The sequence below is a fragment of the Apis dorsata genome, unplaced genomic scaffold, assembly GCF_000469605.1.
Source record: "Apis dorsata unplaced genomic scaffold, Apis dorsata 1.3 scaffold_104, whole genome shotgun sequence".
Lineage (NCBI taxonomy): Eukaryota > Metazoa > Arthropoda > Insecta > Hymenoptera > Apidae > Apis > Apis dorsata.
The window spans coordinates 154962-163115 of record NW_006263402.1 but is presented as its reverse complement, the minus strand read 5'-3'; the positions used below and the strand labels follow the sequence as shown (position 1 = coordinate 163115).

The 8154-nt window shown below is 36.1% G+C and overlaps 1 protein-coding gene and 1 non-coding gene across 3 annotated transcripts in view; one reads left to right on the top strand and one right to left on the bottom strand.

Annotated features, from left to right (window-relative positions):
• The window catches only part of LOC102677150 (mannosyl-oligosaccharide alpha-1,2-mannosidase IA-like), a 191985-nt gene that overhangs the window by 49192 nt on the left and 134639 nt on the right, over positions 1 to 8154 (top strand). The gene's annotated exons all lie outside the window — the stretch shown is intronic.
• On the bottom strand, positions 2406 to 2476 carry Trnag-gcc. Its single transcript has one exon. It is a non-coding gene; the product is annotated as a tRNA-Gly (tRNA).

Sequence of the window (8154 nt, the reverse complement as noted above, 5' to 3'; positions counted from 1 at the left end):
TTTTTTTTTTTTTTTTTTTTACACGTGATTAACAATCCATTGTTCACGGAGAATCGACGATCTGGAAATCGTATGTGCAGGAACGAAAGTTCTTTTCCAGTCACTACCACGGATCACAGTGGTTCTTAAGGTGAGTTTTAATTGTGAGTAAAAATTTGTACGATCGTAATGTGAAAATATATGCTTTTTATAAATTTGATCGTTTTAAAAGGCTATTTGCTTATGGAATGTATCACACCTGGACCTGAATTTAACAATTAATAAATTAAATTGAATCTAATTCTCACAGGAATTTTATCTAGTCTGTTGAAATTTCTAATTTACGGCGCAATTGTATCTATCTACAAAGAGATTAAGAACCACTGTGCTTAGGTGTTACCATTCACCTTGGAACTTTTTTATCAATAGAAATTTGCGCAATGCTTTTCCTATCCCTTTTATCGATCGCTCGAATCGCGTGTAGCTTTCGATCTGATTATTGATTTATAGTAATGGTATCTTGTTAATGAATTTCGAGAACGTTTGATTAAAGCGATTGACAAATGATTCGAATTCATAAATCTTATTTGAAACTTTCTTGTATATGTTCGATAAATTTTCCACGATAAAAAATATTCTTTTCTCTCCCATTAAAAAAGAAAAAAAAATATCTATATTTACAATCAATACATTCATTTAACGAAATATCCAACGATTAATGAAATCAAGACAAAATAAAATGAACAACAGAACGGACGCGTCAGTCGAGAAAAGCAATCAAAATTCTTAAAAAAATTCCTTTACGGTAATCGTTCATCAACGTCACGAAACGAAACGAAACGAGAAAGAGAGAGAGAGAGAGAGGAGAGGGTAAAAAAAGAAAAAAAGTAGTCAGTTTTCATTCCGCGACCAATAAACCGCGAAAGCAACCTCTTGGTAAATGACACGTGGCGAGAGGGTGGACGCGCGAAGAAACAATCGAGAGAGAGGAGTGGAAAGCCTATATAGTCGCGTGTGTTCAACCGGTTCCATGCCCGATTACTTCGTGTCACGGTGGAACGCCGCGCCGCCTTATGCCCGATCCGCCTCTTCCCTCCTCGCGTCACGCGCGCTCTAAAGCGCCAACCACGCTGATCCACGCCGCGTGCAAACGTGCAAATATTTGCACCCGGCCTCGTTCGTGCGTTTCCATTGACGAACGGCCGGGGTTGGAAAGTGCGTCATGTGTTTTGCCCCCCGTTCGGCAAATACCAAAGTTTAGGCTTTTGAATAGGAGCGTGTAGTGGTGATCCACGCTCTTGTTGAACCGGGTTTCAAAACGTTTGTTCCGCGTATTTGGCCAATGATACTTTGTGCAAATCAACGTGGTTGCGCGTGATGGAATTGATTTTTATTTTCCAGTTTCGCGTGTTTTGTTTTGGAAACGATAAACGAATAGCTTTCGAATAGCTTTTAAGGATTCAAGTTTATCATCTATTATAGGTGGATTTATTTATTAGACTTTGTGGCAAAAGATTAGTGATATTATTATTATTATATTGATATATCATAATGATATATCATATTAAGTCAAGGATCCATTAGCTGAAATAGAATGAATTTTTTTCTTTGTAATAAAAAGGTAATTGAACACTAATTAACCAGTAGTTCAATTCTTCTATCTAGAATAGAAAATAATATGATATATTAGAAAAGTGTGCCGTATACGTTTAAAAAATCAAATTTCATTATTTAAAGAAAGCGAAAATAAAAAAAGGAAATAAACTCGAATTTTCTTTTGAAATCTTTTCGACCGATAAAACGTAAACGTAAATGTTTTTACGAACCATGAACTTTCCTCGGGTTGCGAGAATTTTTTGGCCGAGCTGAGTGTCTTTGGTGAAATTTTTAGTTATACAGAATTGCGGATACAATGTATAAAACATTGATGCCTGCACGACCGAGCATATGTTCCGCGATATTACCGTAGGAGCGCATCGAACGTGGGATTTTCCTCTGGTTTTCGCCAGATGTGGCTACCTTACTGTTAACCATTCGTAAATTTAACATTCCCTCTCTTCTCTCTGAGATTTTTTTATTATAATATGGGCCGCTCACCATTTCGACGTTACCTCGTCGAAATATATTTTATCGCTCTATTTTCATTTAATCATTACGTATTACGTCTCGCGTATAAATTTCTTAGAGAAATTTTTCTAACGAGGAAAATATGGTGAGATACGAGAAATGCGGTTAAAATTTCTTAGCATATCCATTTAAGGAAAACAATATAATACTTAAAATAATAACGATAAGAATAATAATGATACTTTTTAATAAAATATATGAAGTTATATAATATTTTTTTTAATTCTTAGATTGAATATTGAAATATTTGTTACAACGAGAAAATGATTTAAAAAATGCAAAAACAACCCATTATCCCTTGCATCGGCCGGGAATCGAACCCGGGGCGCCCGCGTGGCAAGCGAGCATTCTACCACTGAACTACCGATGCTTCTGGGGGTTGTTTTCATTTATTTCCAATAAAAGTATACGATCCTACAAATCTATTTACACAATCAAAATCTATCGATTAAATAAATTTTCTTTATCCATATTCTCATCTCTGTCTCTCTATTTTCTAATTTAAACAAAAAAAAGAAAAAAACAATTCAATTATATCTAATTCCAAAATTTAAAACTTATTTCCATTTATAAATAATTTCGAATATCTTTCGAAAATCTGTTTCCACGTAAATCTTATCAAAATCTTATGAAAATAATATGACCATACACCCCTAAAGATCTTTTTCCGCAATGATACAAAGTTCGGGAGATAAAAACGAGAGGGTATGACGTCTCATTGTTACTCCAGTTACAATCCGGGACGGCTCGATGGGAGTAGAGGTTTAAAAGGGGACGAGAAGATGAAGGGTTTGCACGAGAGCCACTCGCTTTGCTCTAGCTCTAGAGTCTAGTCGAACTTGAAATCCTCTCCGGCGTAAACGCTGGTTATCTCTGATCTCGCAACACCGTGATGAGATCCTCGAAAGTTATCGGGTCACATGGTGAAACGTTTATATCTAGAAAATTAACCACGATAGTTCTCGATTATCTATCCTCCAATATCCAACAAGATTAATTAAAATATCTCTGCTAGATATGCTTGGAAAAATAACTTTTCTGAAACTTTGATCTCGAAGATTATTTTTTTGAGTTTCAGTCGACTATTAAATAGGAAAGGAATCCTTTGATTTGTGTTCTAAGTGAGAAAAACAAAGGATTGTATTCTGAGGATTATTTTGAGATAAAACCAGTTGAACCAGAAATATACCCCTCCCCCATAAAAAAGTGCGATAAATGAAAAATATAAAATTTTGCAGGAGAAAGAAAGGAAACTGACAACTACGATATTAAATCCTGTCCTTCTTTAAGCATTGAACTTTTAACTTTTAACTCATCTGACGTGTGAGAGAATCTTATCTATCTTTTCTTCGAAAATTAAATCCATCTCTGAAAATTCAGGGGGAAAAAAAGTAATAAATTCGATGAATAATAACATCGATGACACAAATCCCGATCAATTTAAAATTCCAACAAACGTAAACCCCTCCCCTCGATCAAGCAACTTGACAAGCAGAGTTCTCGCAGACGAGTATTCCTCCACCATCACGTATAATTCTTACTTCTTCGAATCCAATCGTCCAAAAGATGACCCTCCACGCTCTAATTCCTCGCTCCCTAAGATCACTAATTCCTCGCTCGAGAATCCCCCAAGAGATCACGATCGATCGGATTTAGTCCCGATTTCTTGTCGAGAGACAGGGGGAGGAGGCAGGGATCGCTTTCTGAATCACGAATAGAGCACAAGCTTAGAGCACTGTCACCGTTGCGATACACACTGTCTTGTTGCACGACTCCACTGTCCAATCGGTATCGCGTGGAGTGGACGAGGAGGAAGGGGTAGCTTTGGACGAAAAAAAAAAGGAAAAATCCTTTGCCCTTAATACGTATAAACCGTCGATCCGGCAGTTCTGCTAACTTCCACGTCAATCAGCGTAAGCCTCTTTTCGAGGCTTAAGACGATGACGATGGCGGGATCCAGGCGAGGAGCCAGCAGGTAGAGAAGAAGCGCGTAAATGTTTTTGAGGATAGTTCGGGAGGATCTTCGTTGGAATCGTCGTTGCTTCGTCGTTCGGGGTGGTCCGTTTCCAACCATGATTCTTTCTTTTTTTCTTTGACGCTGTTTCACGAAATTTGTCGAATCCGAAATGCGATTTTTAAAACACTGGATAAAAAATTGGGGGATTTAAATCTTGATATTTGTGAGAACGAATGGTCAAACAATTGATGTTTTAATGGCTGCATTTTATAATTTATCATATTATTAATTCAATCAAAAATTGGTGTTTATTCAATAAAGTTTGAATAAGTTATATCCACCATAATCGAGAATTTTTACAGTTTTTGTAGGAAAGCTTCTCAATATAGTCTTGCGAGGCATTCGCCGAGATTAGGTCTCGATTCGATCCCTCGATTGGAACCATCACGCCTCCCGTTCAACGAAAATCCATCTCGACAAAAAACTTTCCAATCAGCCCTCCCCCGTCGCGATGAAAGCTCGTCAACCATCGTCTCGTCCGAAAGAAGAGTGCTGCGCACTTTTTGAAGAACAAAAACACGCGTCTTCCTCCATTTCCCCGAGCATTTTCCTTTGAGTAATTAACCAACCCCGTCTTGACGAGGCGTCGATAACCTTATCGATCTCTCTTCACCGATCTTTTCGTTTTTTATTAAACGAAGCCATTCAGAAGATGAACTGATCCATTTTTCTTTTTTCTTTTTTAAATAATCCAGAATTTTTACGCCAGATATAAGTACGGTTAGTAGGTCGTGGATTTTTTAAAATGTGCTCAAATGTTCAATTAATACGTAGAGAATATATATTACGATATATCGTATGTATATTATTTATAATAATTTAAGAAAAAATTTTTTAGCTTGAGAAAAACATTACTTAAAATACATTTCTCTAATATACATACAATATTCTCTAATATTTTTATATTTATCCTATTTATTGCCTATATATATAAAATAGGTATGTATCTTTATAAAAATATCCCAATAATTAATATTTAATTCTAAATAATTAGTTTTGCTGGAATTAATTAATTCTGAGTAATAAAAATCTGTCTGGATAATGACAAAATCTCTTCTTCCTAGTTTGTTAATCTTCCAAGCTAAAAAACAATCCTGATAGATTTTCACGTGTGAACAGACAATCTTCACGATGCAATATGGCGCCGATTGGAAGGTTCGCTCGGCCATAATTTGTCACAGGTGGCTCGTTCCAGTGTTCAGCTTCCGGAAAATCTCCAGTCTGCTGTCGAGATTCGTTCCGCCCACCGGCTTCTTCGTTTCAACCCTATCTTCCTCTCCATCTCTCTCTTTCTCTCTTCGGCCGCTACAACCCATTTGCCCTTCTTTGTCGCTGTTTGGAAGATAAATGAGGGCGAACGGGCGACGTCTACGTCCTCGTCCCGAAATTTCATTTCGGTTTTTAACGATTATCCCTTTTCCTCTTGCTGCGAGATCTATATATATTCCTTTTACTTTTCGAGCATCCGTAATCTTGGCTCAGTCTGTGTAATTAAATTCGTACGGTTTATTTCGTTGGATCTCGACGTACTTGTTTTGTTCCTTCTGTAATTTACTTGAGATGAATAATTGCTGGTAGAATTTTTTTTCAATCGATTTGGTTGCTGCTCTTTGCGTATTCTAACACTCTTGGTTTTCGTGTATTTCTTTGTTATTCCATCTGTGAAAGTTGTGAAATTGAAGTAAAAAAGAACTCGAAGAAAACGATTCGATATTAATGCGAAAATTTAATAATAATATGGAAATGAATTTTTTTTTTTTATTTCATGAGAGAGATGCGAGAAACGTGATAATATTTATGTTTATTATGGAAAAATATTTGTTCCGTTCAATTGTTACAAATATTGTAACTAACGTTGATGATTATTTTTGATGCACGTTTTCTCGTTGTGCGAGGCAACAATGTTTACGGAATAATTGTATGTTTTAATATTCCTATATTTTTTTTGTTTTGCAGATTCGAATTTATAAATTTTTTAATACTACTCAACAGGTAGAATTGTACGAATAAAAATTTCACGGTTTTTAAGAATAAACACAGATGTTTCTATTAATAAACATTGCGCGATATTATTTAAACAGATCTTGAAATGAATTTTTTTCCAAAAATAAAGTTATATCGTGTAGCTACGCAACGTTTGTTTAAACTATAAACGAGCATCCACAACTTTATTTCCGTGTAATTCAACATATAAATAAATAAATAACTCAATTTAAATAGAATCGAGAGTTGTTCTCAATTTTTCAATTCGCAGGAATTTTTCATTGCAATTTCTATTTTAATTAATATTTCAACGCAAATAAAATTTTCCACGAAAAACTGTCAAATTGTGATACACGTCACAAGTGAATCCCATTATACTCCTCTTCAATTTGAAAGATAAAATATATTCCTTTTTATAAATTATATATTCCATTCTTCTTAAAAATTAATAAAATCCTCCACGTTAGAGAATCTATTCTTTAACAGTCGAAATCACGATCCAACTTTTCCTCATTTCGCGCGAGATCAGGGTAAAATAGTTTTTCCTAATTACCAACTTTCCAGAACGACCATGGCGGAAGTTCTCCAGTCTTCCGGCTCTAGCAAAGAGACGAAAGACAAACACTCTCGGCAGACAGATGAAACGTAAACTTCGTCAGTTTTCCTTGCAATTAGTGGCGATCCCAACTGTTATTATTATCGTTGATCATTATCTCGTGATCTTAGTTTAGCCGTCTGGAAAATCGATATGTCAATTCGACGAAATCGGGTTTGACCGATCACCTCATCTCGAATAAAGTTAATTAATTTTTCTGTGATTCTTGAGTTTCAGCTTTTACATTCTTTTATTTGCTTTGTAAGCGATTTTTTTAATGAGATTCTATTGACCGAATCACCTTTGAAATATTAATTAATCTTTAGTTTAGAATTTCGATCATACACGTAGCTCGATAAATTGTACTCGATTTATCTTGATTGAATATCAAAGACGAATTCTCAAGAATTTTTTGAGAATTCGTATTGAAAGAAATTTACAATTTTCCAAAACTATAATTAAAAAACACACGAACCATTATTTATCGTTATCCTAATTTATATATTCTATCACTTAAACAATTTAAACACGATTAAACAACTAACCTAATTGAATTCCTCATATCTTAAAACGTTTTCAATTAACGTTTAAACTGACTAACGCGTAAAAAAACGATTAAAAAAAAAAAAAAGAAACCAAAAGAACTAAAAACAGCAAAATATTCTCTCTCGCCAAATCCAACCCCCGAAACACTATAAACGCTATATCACATTCCAAAAGAAGCGCAGTTATCCGACAGCCGGCCATAAATTTTTATTAACTTCTGTATCCTTTCTCTGCACCATCCCTGGTATCAAGGCTGGATATCATTCTTGCGCGGGATAATCTATTTCGTGGCGAAACATATCGTGGATTTCCGCGATCCCTGTCGCGGCCGATAAAGCCTCCCCCGCGCGGTCACACGATAACACGACGCCGGATCGACGTTTAAGCGCGACGAGGTCACGAGGCCGAGGTGAGATAAGGCGAGGGTGGAGGGGGAAGAGACGGGCGGAAATGTAAATGGCGGTGGCCGAAACGGATAAAAGGGTTCGATCAGGCCGGCGTTTCCAGTTCCAGTATGCCGGATTATCCCCGAGGTTTCGCAGGATTACGTGGCGAGCCTCTCTCACGAGGAGGATCATCCCTTGGTCACGAGGATCCATCCGGAGAGTGCTACCGACTTATCGACGTAGCCGACTCTTGGCTCTTTAAACGCGGAATTAAACGTTCTCTTTGACGAATTTCTCGATGTTAACAACTTGCTCAACAATTCGGAACGAAGATATTTTCGATCAATTTTCTTATGTAAAATTTAGTTTCAAGTATATGGAGATAAATATAAATTATGCAATATCTGTTCTTGTATCGTTCATCAAGAACAAATCAAACTTCCATTTTTTCGTATAAAAAACGCGAGAAGAGAGTACGAATTTTGTCATCAAGATCCACTCAGAAAATAGGGGAAAGTATA